Below are 15,850 nucleotides of genomic sequence, written 5' to 3' on the forward strand. Positions count from 1 at the left end.
CTGAACCCTCCCCTGAGGACTTCGGGCCTCCCCCTGCAAACCCCAGCCTCTCTTCCTGCGACCGCAGACCCACCGGAACCCGCTCCCAGTCCGACCTGGCGCGGATCAGTGCACAGCGGGGCTCAGACAGCGCCTCCTAGCGGCGCAGCCCAGCGCAGCTACTGGGCCGACGTGAGCGCCGCCGCGTCCCCCGCGCCGGGGCGGGGCGCGAGGGGGGGCGGTCCCGGGGCGGGGCAGGAAGGGGGATCGCGGCGGCAGACCCCGGTGTCGGTATCGCTGCTGGCAGCGGCTGGGAGTCAGCGGTGTGGCGTGCCTTCCTCCCGTGAGTTCCACCTGTGCCGCGTTCGCTCGGGCACGAGGGCTGCGGGGAGGGGAGAAGCAGGGGGTACTTTGAGTTGCAGTGATTCTCCCGAGCCTCGCGGCAGTGCCGGTGCCGCGCCTTGGCCGGACGCTCGCCCTGCCGCGCTCGGCGCTGCCTCTGCCTGGGCACACAGGCGGCGGCGGCGCCGCTCCCCTGCGCGCTGCAAGAGCCGCGGCGCCTCCCGCGGATGCCTCGGGGCGGGTTCCCGGACGCCCGGGGGCCGCTTCGCACCGCCGGGGGCCGCGGCCGTGCGGGTGCCAGGAGCAGCTCTTTCCTTGTTGGCTGCAGACTGCGGCGGCTGCGGCGCTAGGAGGCGGGGGTTGCCCCATCCCGTCCTCCCTGTCCCCTGCTGAGCACTGCTGCCGCCGCCTGAGGGGGTTGATGGGGCGGAGCCTCCGCTCTCCCCGCCGGGACTTCGTGTCCTGTGCGAAGCCGAGGGACGAGCTTCCCCGGGACGGCTGAGGCACGGCGCGCTTCCCGCCGCCAAAGTTTCCCGCGACGCCCGGCGCCGCCAGCACGAGCCCCTGCGGGCAGCGAACGGGGCCGTCCCGGGGCCGGTGCCTCCCGCCCGTCACCGGGTCTGGCTTAAAGGGCCTGGCGGCATGCCGGTGGTAGGAACATGGCTGAATGCGGAGAGGCAGAGCCCCTCCGGACTTTGGCGCTGGCCCGCTGGCGCTGTCATTTCTTCGCCTCTGGGTGTTCGACTTCCAGCTGTTTAGAGTAGCGTATGGTTCCCAATAGTCCCTGGGAGTGGCTTTTTTTGTTTGTATTTTTGTTCGGATTTTTTTTTTTTTTTTGGTGGGGTTTTTTTTTTTTTTTTTTGGTAAGCCTTCACTCCTCATTCTGTTCCTTTAAAACTCATGTATTAATTCCAGGCATTACTATCAAAATATATATGCTTTGTATATCAGTCTCTTACAAATTACTTCGTACATATTTTTAAATGTGCCGTATAAGTATCCACTTGCCAGAGCGTGGTTCTGCTGTGGGAACTGCTATGTGAAGGGGGGGGTCCCAGGGCTCTTCAGCAATGGTAAAGCCATGGGCAGTTCTGCTGTTGTCTTATGGATTGCAAACACAGAGGTGCTGTCATTGACCGGTTGGTAGGTTTTACTGTAGACTGTTGTCACATTGCCTGCTGTATGATTGTGATGAGTGTTCTTATAAATTGGAGTAAGAAAATATATATATCACTGGCATTGATTAGAATTTTTAAGCTACTTATTAAAGAAAAAATATTTGGCATGGAATTGAAAGTCTTCTTACAACACCACAGGTGTTTTTAATATCATAAATCTCTGTGATCTGTCACTTAATCGGAATCAGGTGTTTTGTTTCCTTTTTGATTTGGGGCACTCCTTTTCAGTCTTTGCAGGGATTCTTGCATTAAAAACATCAGAAAGAAATACATAGCTTTCAGAAAATAGCAGTTTAATTCCAGAATTTTTACTGAACTTATTTTTTTGAGTACTGATGTGTTGGATTCTTATTTATATTTCTGTTCTGTGCTGTAGATCTGAAATCATGAGTCTGTCTTGTACTGTAAATCTGAATTCAGGAGCTAGTTTTCAGAAATAACTTGGCTGGAAGACTGAGGCTGACTAGTTTGCTGACTAGTGCATGCAGAAAAAAATGGAAAGTGGGTTGAATTTAGACCTTAGGCACTCAGTTAGTTTCCTTGATGTGGTGATATCACTGTTGGGAGAGGTGAAAATGAGAGATCTAGGCGGTAAGGGCTAGCAAGTAGACAAAAGAAGATACTTCCTTTGACATATGGAGGCAGAGGTCTGCACAAGTGTATGTGCAAACAAGCTTAAAGTAATCTCAAAGATCCAATCCAACATAGAAACCCACTATTTTGATGCTTTATCTGCTTTCTTGTCAAGTGAGAGAGTCTCAGGGCTCCCAAGTGTCAAATAATACAAGATAGGATTGAATCTTGTTGTGGAGGTTATTTCCCTGCATGTGGCTGATACCACAAAATGGTCAGGATGTTTTTTCTTGATTCCTCAAGAGGTTAATCCAGAGGAACTCTGTTGTAAAATGCATACTTATTGAAGACAATTCTTATTGCATTGCTTCTGTTTTACATGTAGTAATGGCTCAAAAGGTGCCCAGAGGCTGGGATTTGTTCTGAAGTTCTCATTTTATAGCCTGACAGAAGTATTCATGTTGCCCACTCAAAAATGATGGAATGCACAATGCAATTTAGACTATACTTTAAAGGAATTTCATAACATGCCAGGTTTCCATTTAATCTATTTAATTGGATCTGGCCATTGCTTGTGATATTTAAGATTAATAAATCTCCCGGGATGTTTATAGTATTACTATCCAAAGTTAGAACTACTGCAGACAAAGTTTTGAAATGTATCACAAATGAAGCCAGACAAGCTAGAGAAAGTATTTGTAGTGTATACTTTTAAAACAATTGCTAACTATTAGGATTAAATATCTAAAAGAGTAGATTGTACCATATCTACCCTATTCTGTTCAGTACTAATAGGCTATACCATTTTAGTTGTCTTGCATCTTGCAAACAAGATATAGTGATGGCTGATCTGAGCAAATTGTTGTTAGACTGGTTTACCAGCCTGGTCTAGTATGACAATCTGTATAGTCAAAATATCCTGAATAATTAAAAAAAATGTCTTTATGTAAGGCCTCAAGTTCAATCTAATGTTAAAGTTGCCAAAAGAAACACTGGACGTTCTGTAACTACTGAGAAACGTTTTCTTCATGCTTCAGAGCAGGAAGAAAATGCTTCAGAGCCAATCAAATGAATGCAAGGTGTTTTTCAAGGTACAACTAAGTGTTTTACTGCTTTTTTCTCTCTTCTTCCTCCCTTTTTTCTCTCTTTTTTCCTGTCCCACTCCCCTCTTTTTTCTCCTCCCCCTTCATTTTTTTTTGTTCTCTTCTTCCTCTATCCTTTTTACCGTATTCTTTTTTCTTTTACCCCTCTTTTACTCTTTCTTTCCCCAATACCTTTTTCATTGCCTTCCCCCTCTTCTGTCACTTCCCCCCTTTTCAACTTTCCCCCCTCTGTTTTGCTTTTCCTCACCACTTTTCACCTTTTTCTCCCCCTTCCACACTTTCACCCCCCTTCTTTTTCTCCTTTTTTTTGGTTTTTTCTCCTTTCTAAGGCAGTCAGGACATAAAAAATTGAAATGCATAGGGCAGCAGAAAGACAGTGAGAATTTACAACATAATCCTTATTGAATAACCCCCTTAATTTCTCTGTGATAAGTGAAGGACTCTTTCATTTTCTCCCAGTCTTGCCTGTACTCTAATTCATTGTCTTCCAGTGGGCCAAGGTAAGGAGGAGAGGGTGTTATTTATAAATTGTTCAGGCATGTTGAATCAACTAAAAGCATTTTCCTGCAGAAAGATGTAAAAATTTTATCTGAAAAACTTTATTCAATAGATCTCAAATTTTATGGGTTACTTTATAACTTATATTAAACAAATATTTAAAGGGGAATTTGTATTAAAGGTATGTGGGAATGCAAGTGTGGAGCACTTTTGTTATGACAATATTCTGGAAGCGTAAAGTAAACTGAAGTAGGATTTTGAGATATAACTTGGGACCATGTGAGCAAAGAACAACTACTCACAATAATCATGTAGGATATATGGGAAGCAAAATTAGTTAGTGTGGTTTTTTGAAGCACTGTTTTTCAGGTATACATCTAAAATGTTGGGGTTTATTATTACTAGTGTTGAGAAACATAAGCTGGGTAGAGATTCTCTTTCAAATCCATGTGAATGAAATTGAATACTTGCCTCTGAACGGATACATATAGATTATATATGAAGAGATGCTAGGAGAGTGCATACTTTTCCAATTTGTTTAATAGGTGAAGATCAGGCAGTTTGTTTCTAAAGAAGACAGTTAGCAGTCATTAGTTGGAAGAGCTCTGTTGCAGCACTACTCCAAGCCCTCTGAGCACTTTCTATGCGTTGTAGAGGAAGGGGTTTTCTTGCTTTCCCACCACCCATTAATGTTTTCTTGACAATGAAAATACTTAGCAGAACCCACCATTTTATGCAAAAAACAAAGTGTGTTTTGCAATGAAAAGCAATAAATAATAACCTCAGCTGTTCATACTGCAATGATCAAGTTCCTGCATTTTAGGCAACAGATGTAACTTAGCAAGTGCTCTGGTTTAAGATACCAAGGTTCTGCAATAGCCAAACAGAGTATGTCATCATATGAGAAGAGAGTTTAAGTGCAGCAACTCTCAATGGATCACTGCATAGGTGGAAACATGACTTCTCCTTTTGAACAAATTATTTTCATCAACTTGTATTTGAAATCTATGAGATTTTTGGCATCCTTTCATACTCTTGCTTTTGCAGTCCTACATTTCTGAGGGCCAGGACAGATGGCTATCTTGTCAGTATGATTACTTGCAGTGACAAGGGAGAAAGGGATGCTGTTTACAAAATCCCCACTGTGTATTTTGGTTTATTCTTGCCTGATAATGATGTTGCACGATCTTTGCTGCATTTATCTTCCCTTTGGACAAAGAATGCTGAGGGTGATGTTGAATCATATCCTATTTGGTGATCCATGAATGTGGTATGGTCACATACTCCATCACTGCCTCCCAGTTCCACTCCACAGTTATCAGTATTCTTTTTTGGATCATATGGTTCCACTTGGTTGTCTCAGTCCTATTCTAGTATTTTAGTCTGTGCTGTTATACATTTGTGGTCCTAGTGTACTAATACAAGTACTTTTCTGTAGAAATCCCTACAAAACAGTGGTATCTCAAAGGTTTTTCTGTGTAAAATTGTCTGTCTCTGTGTCAGAGTCCCTAGTGTGTAGGGTTAATCCAGACTTAAATAAGCAAAAAAAAAAGTTTTCTTCTGATGGTCATATGTTGCAAGTGACTCGCTTTCAGTCTTCTGTGTTGTATATGCCTCAGGTTTTCATACTTCAACAAAAAAGGGATTATTAGTCTTTCATACTTGGCAACAAAAAGGGATTATGAGGAAATGAATTTATATTGAACTTAAGGTTTGTGTTTTTCTTTTTTTTTTTTTTTTTTCAGAGCACAGGACCAGGTTAACACTAGAGGGCCACTACAAAACTACAGAAGATTTGTTTTGCTCTTATTCCTTCCACCCACATATAAAAATGGGTGTGGGGCGGGGGGTGTTAGCTGTGTTTGCTTTCTGTTGCAGACCTCTAAGTAATGTCCTTCGACCCATTTGATAATACAATTACTCATCTTAAAAATTAGGGCCTACAGCATACCCTTTCTGGCTTGTTTCAAAAATGTCAATCTAATTTTCAATCTAAATTATTCAGTCTTTGTATATATTTATTGTTCTTGTTTAGTATCATTCAGTAGCTTAATACATACTTTGTTCTCTGTATATACTTCTGTGTAGAGAACAGTCATGTTTACTTTTAGACTTCATGTTGTTGGGCTGAAAAGTCCAGATTGTCTTTGTTTCATTACATACTGGGAAAACTAAGAGCTTATTGGGTTCAGCTTGGAAAAGAGAAGGCTGAATGTGACCTCACTGCAGACTGCAGCTTCCTCAAAGAAGGAAGTGAGGCAGATGATACAGATCTGCTGTCTCTGGGGAACAGTGATAAGATGCAAGGAAGAGGAATGAAGCTGAATCAGAGGAAGTTCAGATATACAAATATTGGGCTATATTTATGAAACAGTTAATGAAATTAGCATTTGAAACCTTGTTTCAATTGTCTTTGTTTAACCATTCGTTTTGAATTGTTTTGGTGGGGTTTTTTTTTACATCTTCTAATCCACTTTTCTCACATTTAATAATCCCCCATGTTGTAGTATGGATAAAAAAATAGTTAATCTCCCCACCTCTGACCAGCTCCACTGCATTTTCTTTTGTCTTGGGGAATGATCTTTTGTTTAATTGAAGAAAGATATTATAATTTGCTAAGATAATGTATGTATATATTTTTCTGCCACTCTAATTTCTCTCTGTTTCTAATTATTTTTTACCTCAGAATCTATTCAATTTTCTTTTCTCTTTGATTCAGTTTAAATAAAGCACCTTTATTGAAACTAGGGTGAATTAATGTACTTGTAAGTAACAGTAGGTCCATGGTACGTTTCTAAACCATGGGATGCTGGTCAGCCTTGACATCTTAGAAGGCTGTCTGATAGTTCCCACAGTGAGTTTCTGTGGTCTACAGACTGTAACATTGACAAGTTACTGAATATTGGTTTTCAAGTCTTCCAGTTGAAAGTTGAGGTGTTGTTTTGCTATGAAGACAACAAGAGGAGTGCAAACAGAGACTAGAAGGGAATGTAAAGAGAAGTAGGTGAACTGGGAAGGAGGGGAAGAGTTTCATTGAAGGTCAGTTTGTGGGAGCAAATGGGGCTCAGTCTCTGCAAAGAAACGTGTCTGCAGATACCATTGGGACTATGACCTGGTAGGAGAGGGAGAAACTGTGAACTCTTGGGCTGGGCTGACAAGAATCAGGATCAAGGGAAGAAAACTGGAATAGAAGATCAGCTTATATGAGCTAGTGACTGAAAAACTGAAGTGAAAGACTAAGGTTGAAAATCAGGCTAATGTGAAATGAAAGAGAAAATCAAAGACTGGAATGGGTCATGCAACTAGCCCATGTCACAGTAAATGTATTACTTCTCATGTCTAACATATTTAAAGGATTACATTAGTAATTATTGAGAATAGTCAAATGCTTTGTTCTGTGAGATTCATTAACATGCATCAGCATAACTGCTATGCAATTATGCTTACCTTCTTAATCCTCATCTTTTCAGGAAGCCATAGCCTTTTCTTTTTGAAGCACATACCCATCTGTCATTTGTGGTTCTTCCCTCTACCCCTTCCCAGCTGAGTTAACACTTCGTGAAACTGCACCTTTACATCTTTTCAGGTACTCTAGATGGTTGTAGTTGAGTGTTTTATCAAGAATAACAGCAATGCTTATTGCTTTGTGACTGTTACAGGGTGTCAGTGATTATTTTGCTTTACAAGTCAGCTTGCTTTAGTAGAGTTCTCCCTGAACCTCACTCATGTGCCCGAAAGCAGGAGTGAAGAAAAGGAATTTGAAAACAGATCAAGTCAGCCATGCCTGCTTACAGCAGTCCACTTAAAGGGAGGTGGGAAAGCTAATGTTTGTTTTAATTCTTAGCTCTGTTTCAGACTTCTATGCTATATTCTTTAGTTTCCATTAATTATTTATATTCAGATTGGTTAAATTCAGTTGGTTTTAATTCCTTTTGTGAGCATGTTGTACCCTGACCTCAAATTAAGGAGATGGATTTTGTGGTAATAAGCATTCCAATCTCATTATGGAAGAGATTAAGGATTTATGCTGGATTTGAAAGCATCCATTTTATCCTGACTTGAAATACTTACTGCTTTCTGCTTGTTTACTGTTGTTTGTATTGAGACAATGTCAATGTATTTTAATCACTATTTTATGAATGTTAATTTACTGTAGTCCTTTCAGAAGTTAATATGCTGTAGTATCTACTTTGGAGAACCTAGCTGTTCTTATAAAAGCTGTTAATATATAACAGTTTTTATTACACATGACAGTTACTAGAATGTTAATTAAACAGTGATTTCCAGTTTTGTTTATTTTCAACCAAAAAAAGGTATTTTTGTCTTTTCTTTGACTGTCTCACCCAGCTTTCTGCCTGTGAGATTAATATAGGATCACAGACTGGTTGAGGTGCCCGGGAGCTTTTGGAGATGATGTAGTGTAACTCCATCCTCAATTAAATAGGACCAGCTCTATCAGGTTTCATATGACTGTGTTCACTCAGGTTTTGAGTAGTTCTGTGACTCCACAACTCCTCTTGGCAGCCTTTTCCCATGCTTGACCACTCTTATGATGAACAATTGTATTCGTTTTTGCATGTAGAATTTCTTCTGTTTCAATTTATCCCTGTTGACTCTTTTCTAGTCAGTGTACACTGCTGTGGAAAGTCTGACATGCATTCATCCCATGTTGAACAATCTTTTGTTTACGTGTATTGATTAGGTTTTACCCCAGGCCTTCTCTTCAGGCTGTAAACAGTCCCACCTCTCCTCATATGACAGATGCTGTAGTCCCTCAATCATCTTTGCATCCTGTGTCTCTTACACAGTTGGACTCCACCTGTGTGCTGTGTCTACCTGCTGCTACATGGTAAGAGTCCACCTCTGGAAATGGCTTGAGTCTGTTTTTACTGACAGCATTGCACACCTGAAAATGTGTTTCTTTAGGATGTGATCTCAAAATCTAAAGTAGGCTTAAATTGTTAGTTAATAAGCTAGAGTAAAATGTACTAATTTATGTGAAATTACCTTATAATTCCCATAAGGAATTTCCTATATCATTTTCTCAGGAAGAATAATTATCTCTCATATTTTCCTTAAGTCACAAGTTTCACAGCTTGGTAGTGTGTCATGTTCCACTGTGGGGAACTGTGGGGAGTTCTTAGAAAAACAGATGGTCTAAGATGAAAATAAGTCAAACGAGACAGTATTGTATTTGAGAACTGTTTATTGGTAACAAAAAAAGAGGGAGTTGACTTGCTAAAGAGGACTAGAAAAGACAGAAAAAGGAGGAAGGAAGATGAAAAATAATGAGGGGAAAGAGGGGGGAGACAGAAAAATTGGGCATTACCACCCGAAGTCAGGGAGTGCCACCGACGGTCCAGTGTCAGGGAGCGTGTGCCCGCTGGCTGCTGGGGAGCCTGCGCAGCCCTCGGAGAGGCACGGCTCCACAGGCACAGCTCTCCCGGCCACGGGCAGCCGGACACCAGGTGAGTGAGGGAGGGGGCGCTCGGGCGGGACGTCCGGAACGCTGGACAGGATGGCGGTGGGGATCGTGGTGGCGGGCTGGACCGGCGAAGCAGGGCTAGAGGCAGGCAGGAACGCAGGAACGAAGCAAGCAGGGCGTCGGTCAGAACACAGGGAGGCGGGACAGGCGGCGGCTGGGACAGGCGAGGGGTGGGGCGGGACACAGGCTACACACAAGGCTCGGAGGTCAGCCGGAGTGCAGCCAAATGCGCAGCGAGAGGGAGGGTGAGTACTTGCGGGAGAGTAAGGGCCAGCAAGGGCGAAAGAGCCAAAAGGCAGGCTGGAGCCAGGGCAAAAAGGACAAAAACAGGCTAGGGCCAGGGCAGGAAGCAGACGACCAAAAGACCAGACCCAAAAGACAGACCTTGTGATGCAGTTATTTTTATGCCCCCTGTCTCCTCCCATGATCTGCCTGCTGACAGGAGACCACTGGCACAGTGTTCCAACGTTCCACTGCAGTCCATTGGTGGAGAGAACTGTGTCAGTCATTCTCTGAGTTCTGTTTAAAATGTATTTTAGTACAGTAGTTAAACCTTCATATCCTACTCAGAGATTTAGGTTTTTCTTTGCTGCTTTTTTCATATTTCAGAATTGTTGTCTCACTAGTTTTGCTCTTGTCTTTGTCACATGTTTTCCTGTCTCCTTCAAACTTCTTGGTTTGATTTGCTTTTCAAATGGTCTTGCTGTAGATCCAGAACTCTGGCTAGGTAGGAAATGGATCTAACAGGCGTGGAATAGTATCTCTCTCTGTTTAGAGAAATCAATTTTCATTGAGGTACTTCCTTTATTGCCATCTCTGATACTTAAATTGCATAATGTGAAACTTGGAAAAAAATAGATTGCCAGTGTGAGCAGCACTGGTTTTAGAGCTCTTAGATAAAGTGAAATAAAACCTGAGCTTAGTATAGCAATAGTAACAAAGTGCTCTCAAGCCAATATTGTTGCTTAGGTAACTTTGAAAGTCTGCACCAGGGGTTTTCCAGTTGCCACATCACTCCTCCAGAGAGGAGTGATTGCATGATGATGGCACCTCAATGTGAACTTCCAGGGTTCTGTAGTATCTTCTGTTAGAGCCTAACAGTGAATCAAGAGGAGCTGATCTTGGCCAAGCATGTTCCCTTGATTTGACTAGTTTTGGAAGACATAGCACCTGAGGCCTTAACTTGCAAACAGAAAGGATTTAATGATTTAATTAATGTCAAACCGAGCTGTATTTGTTTGTATAAGTACAGTTTCCTGTCTTCTTTGGGTAATTTGAATGTCTTGCTGCTACAAATAATCTCAATATTAGTTACGCTATTCTCTATAATTTCTTCTCCTGAGATTCTCTTTTGTCTATCCATTTAGTGGATATTTGTTCACAATATAATTTAAAAATAGGCTGTAAATTATAATCTTGTTAGTTGTGAGCGCTTTTTGAAGAATTTCTGTTCTGAAATAGGCTAAGAAATTTTTTCAGGGTTCGTGTTTCTTGGTATGTTGGCAGTGAAGTATAGGATACCGTGTTAGTTTACTCAGGTTTGTTGGTAATCTTGACAAATACATGAGACAGTAAAAGGAGTAGCCTTGGCTTAAAGTCACCTTTGTCACTGTTATTTATTCCACCAGTAAGGTGGAGTCCAGGTCCCCATCCTCTCTGTTGGTTCTGACTTGGGCTTTTATTCTATTATTATTGTACAATTCTATTATTATTGTACTATCACTATCAATTTTTTTATTTCTTAAACCAGCTTTTTAAAACAAAAAAGACTTTCAGTGCAGACTAAATTTTTCTCAAAGTTGTTCTCATTAATTTCTCTCTCCCTTGTTCTAGACAGGCAGTCTCCAACTTGAAATTTGTGCATTTCTTCTCTAGAATATCAAAGAAGCTGTGAGAGGGAAGAAACTAAAGGAATGATAGCTTTATTCGTTATTGCTTTTATTTCAGATAACTGTATCTATCACCTGATCTTGTCTTGTCAAAACCTTTTATGTCTGTGAGGAGAAGGAGTGTTATTTTGACAATACTCCTCACAAGTATCAGAATGTTAGCACTGTTCCTTTTGGTGATTGTGGTCTTCTTGGTTCCTTTTATTTTTTCTGTCAGTCGCATTTATAATAGTTGCTTATTAAAAAATAATATTACTGAAAGGTAATTTTATCTGTTTCCCACATTTCTGAGAGTGTTTTGGTTTTCCTTCTTTTTTTTATTTCTACTTTTAATTTTTTGGTGATTTTAAAAGTAGCTCTCAGCTTCCTCAGTTATGTCTTCAAAATATGTGTTAAAAATATTTTTCTATCTATTTTTTGATTTTCTGAATTGGTAAGGTTTTCTGTAGATTATGGGGTTTTGTATTTCTAATTTTTTGTAGTTCATTAGTTTTGTTGCTTCCTCTAAATTTTATTTACTTCTGTCACGTAGTATTTTTTTCTTGAGAAGTGAATTGGGGAAATTAATATGGAGTTATTGTTACATTGAATTCAGAAGGCCACTGTTGAAAACTGCACCTGAACTTTTGTATTTGCGTTACTAGATTTTTTGAGGAGCAAATGTTTCCAAAGAATGGAATGTATTTTCTAATAGTATCGTCATGATGTTCATTCTGTTGGTCAATGTACCTGTACATTCACAACAGGGCTCAGTCTTACAGTTATTGTAGTTGTCATCAAGCATTAAATCTTTTCTTTGGTTGATATTCAAATCATGTAGATCAACATTTTGTCTTATTTCATCTTCTCATCCCTGTCAAGACAACTTGACCTACATACAACCTGCAGGCGTTTGCTTAGGAAGAGTTTCTGAGTTATTGTATGTGTGTATACATTATTTGAATATAAGATCTCTTTTCAATTTATAATAGCGTATATTCACTTACTAGTAAGGAACCGATGCTTAGACCAGGTGCTATTTGACCTAAGATCTTTTTCAAGTGTTATATCTGGTTATTACTTCTATTTGAAGTTGTGGATTTTTGGGGGGTTTTTTGTGTTTGTTTTTTAATGAATGGATAGTAGTTGTCAGGGGTTGCAATTATCACTTGCTGACTATGTTCTGCACTGCAAGTTGAAATTTCAGTTGATGCTAGATTGGCATAGTCACATATAAAAGTGAATTGCCTTGTTTCGCAGCTGCGTTACTACTTTGGTGAAATCAGAGCCTGAACAGCTGTGTCAATCACTTACTGAGTATGGCCTGTTTATTTTAAAATCTTCATGGGATATGGTATGGGTTGGCCTTGGCTGGCCTTGCCAGATCCCCACTCAGCTGCTCTTTCACTCTCCCTCCTCAACAGGATGAGCTTAGAAAGTATAAGTGGAACAGCCCAAGCTAAAAAGACTGGGAGATCACTCATCAGTTACCATCATGAGCAAAGAGGTTAACTTGAGGAAAAGGAACTTGATTTATTGCCAATTGAAAATACAAAAGAATGGACTCCCAGTGGGCTGGAGCTTCCTTCAGGGCATCTCCAGCTGCTTTGCAGTGAGGTCTTTCATGGGTTGCAAGCTTGGTATCTGCTTCAGTGTGAGGCTTTACAGGGGCTGCACGTCTTGCTGCTCAGAGTATCTCCTCCTCTCTTCACTGTCCCTGGTGTCTGCAGGGTTGTCCCTCACTTGTGGTTTTCACGCTCTACTATGCAACATTTTTGTAACTTCACCAGAGGTACCACCCTCCTGCCTTGAAGGGCTTAGTCCCCTGCTCTGATCATTTGGTACCACGTGTTTTTGGCACATTCTCTCCTCACAGAAGCCCCCCTGCAGGCACCTTACTGCTAGTACTTGGGCATATAAACCAAATAAAACTATCAATGAAGAATCAAAACTTGATGTTTAAGATAATATGAATAATTCTGGGGACTCTTGTTATGTATGTATAGTTATACGGGACAAATTACATAGAACTAGTTTATGTTTTCTCATTGTGTTTGCACATACATCTCTTCCAGTTCAAAATACTTAGTGACAGATAAAATAACTATTAGTTTTCCTTACAGAATCACAGAACAGTCAAGGTTGGCAGGGACCTCTGGAGCTCACTGTGGACACCCACCTTGCTCAAGCAGGACCACCTAAAGCAGATTGCCCAAGACCATGTCCAGATGGATTTTGAAAATCTTCAAAGTTACGCTCTCCACAACCTCACTGGGGTCCTACTCACCCTCATAGATGATTCCCTCAGTCCTTGTGCACCTTTCCTAATTGCCATGTTTGATCAAAGATTATGAAGAGTAGCAATCATGGGTGCATCCCATCAGGACCCGTGACCTTACATCTGTTCAGCTGGTTTAAGTATTCCCTGACCATGATCAAGGGTACGTCTTCCTTACTGTAGACTTCCCCTGGGATTTGATAAGGTCATGATGTTTAGTATGACATTTCCTCTAACTTTCTAGCATATAATGAGACCAAGAGATTGGTTCAAATAAGGTTCCTTATGTGCCTTTACATACATATATATATGCATATATTTTATGCAGTAATTCTATGGAGTTGGTTTATTTCAGTGGTTGTGGCTGCTGATGTTGGCAGTTTCAGGTCCTGTTCTGGTTAGTTTCTAATATATGAGAGAGCAGCTGCAGTCATCTATCTGCCTTGAAGTACTGTTTTCTGTCTCAGTTTAGTGTTTATATATAAGCAAAGAATATGCTTTTAATGAAATTGTGGTATTTCAGCCAAGGATTATAACTGTATATAGGTTGTGTTGCTGTATTTAAAAGACAGCTAATATACTAGAGGGATCTTTTAATAGATTTACATGCAGATAAGCACAAAGGTGATTTGTTTGAATCAGGTAAAGTCTGCTTCTCTTAGCATCTACCTTTTTCTTTCCAATATACTATAAAGGAAATATTTTTTACTAAATTTTTACTATAAAGAAAATATTTTTTCTGCTTCTGTTTCCTTTTTTTGTTTTGTGCACACTGACAAAGCAAGCTCCATTTAAATAATAAATAACCATCAAAAGCAATTTTCTGTATGTTTTTTACTCCATCAAGGATATATTGATTTTCATTCTTTAGACCTACATAGGTTTATTATGCATAGGACAAAGAAATCATTAACAAAGACATGATGCAGTGGCATTGGTTCTGGTTTTTATGTCTGTGCTTTCTTGTTTATATGTGAAACCTGATTTGAGAAAATACTACAGCTTTATCTATTGCTCTTTGTTGCAGAGATCGTTACCAGAACTTTTATTTCATAATCCACAGTACAAATCCTTTGTTTTAATTGACTAAATCAGGCATGTCTGTTGTCTTGTAATGAATTTGGCCATTATGAGTCATCTTCAAATAAAAATAGAGTTTCCATCATAAACTGTATTTGCTCACCTACAGGACCAGAATCAAAAAAAGAGAGTAAGTTGCTCATTTTGCTGTGAAGTCTGTCGCAGATGAGCTAAATTAGTGAATGTGTCTTGCCTTACTGAGCTTGCCTTCCAGTTGTTCTGCAAGGCATTCACATGTTTTAATTAAATATTAATAGTTCCTTGATTAAAAATGACCTTTTATATTTCTGTGTAGTGACTAGAGAGAAGCTGCTGGAAGACAGAAATAACACACTTCATCTGTAAAACACCTTGCGTGGAGATTTGCTAGTTGTGAATCACTTCAGAATGAAAACTAGGTCCAACATTCTAATCCTTTTAACCTACCCCTCTGTCAGACATTCTGTGGTTACAGGAGAGAGACTGTAGCCACGTGTCGAATTCTCTCATTTTCTTTTCATTTAGGGGTTGTTTGTCTGGAAAGGTAACTCACAAAAGTCCACTGTCCCAAACTTCAATTTGGAGTGGTAGGGTTTGAGTTTGGGAACATTAATAGGAAGTAATTCTTGTGCCACAAGCAGGCTGAGGTATTTTCATAACTCATTTTGCTATTAAAAAAAAAAGCTACAGGCATCTGAAAAGGAGGTTATTGTGAAAAAGCCCTTCTTCAGATAAGTTTCTGATTTCAGAATTAGTTTGGTATGGACATGTCACTGAGACTTCTTTGAGATTTGGAGGCAGTGTAAATTGAGCATGCTCCTTGGAATGAAAGTGTTGAAGTTACTGCAGGACTGTGGAGTGGAATGAGGAATTTTGAAGCATGGATGTTTTATTTGGTTCTCTGAAGCATTTAGCTGACCTTTGGTGCACTTTTAGTCAGCCTTCAAACCAGCAAAGCAATAAAGAAATGGTGGCATTTAATGACTGAGGGCCAACCCTATTTTAGGGCAAATTGGGAAATTTTCCCGTAAGATTTTTATAAAAACCTCTGTTATCATTCTGTTGGCAGAGCTGCAGAAGGCATTTGGTCATTGAGCATGCATAAAGTTAAGGTGGTGGAAGAAGGTTAATATCTGATTATTTTTCAGTGTCTCTGTGAGGAACAGTTGGACAGAACATGAATAAAATTTTAGATTATGTAAAGTTGAGATTTACTTTGAAATTTTTGCTTGAAATACAGAAATGTAAAATGAAATGAGGTTTGAACAATAAAGACTACAGTCTTAGCAAGTGCCTCATTTTTTGCTCTCAAAAAATGGTGATGTATACTGTTCCACCCCTACTAATCTTAGAGGACCTCTTATATTTGCACTTAAAAATGCCTCTTGTGTACACTGAGAGTCCTTTTGAAGAAATGTATCGGAGTTGCAAGAAGTCTTGTTTTCTACAAAAATCCTGTTTGTGTGTTTCAGGGATCAATGTGACAA

The 15,850-nt window shown here is 40.3% G+C and overlaps 1 protein-coding gene across 5 annotated transcripts in view; it reads left to right on the top strand.

The window, feature by feature from the left end:
• The first annotated feature begins 227 nt into the window (after nt 1-227).
• PAM (peptidylglycine alpha-amidating monooxygenase) overlaps nt 228-15,850 on the top strand; it is a 109,757-nt gene continuing 94,134 nt past the window's right edge. For all 5 annotated transcript variants that reach the window (XM_036402697.1, XM_036402699.1, XM_036402700.1 and 2 more), the window contains exon 1: nt 228-322. The gene's annotated coding sequence lies outside the window, so the exon portion shown is untranslated. The remainder of the gene's footprint in view (nt 323-15,850) is intronic.

The sequence above is a fragment of the Molothrus ater genome (genome assembly GCF_012460135.2).
Source record: "Molothrus ater isolate BHLD 08-10-18 breed brown headed cowbird chromosome Z unlocalized genomic scaffold, BPBGC_Mater_1.1 matZ_random_MA35, whole genome shotgun sequence".
Lineage (NCBI taxonomy): Eukaryota > Metazoa > Chordata > Aves > Passeriformes > Icteridae > Molothrus > Molothrus ater.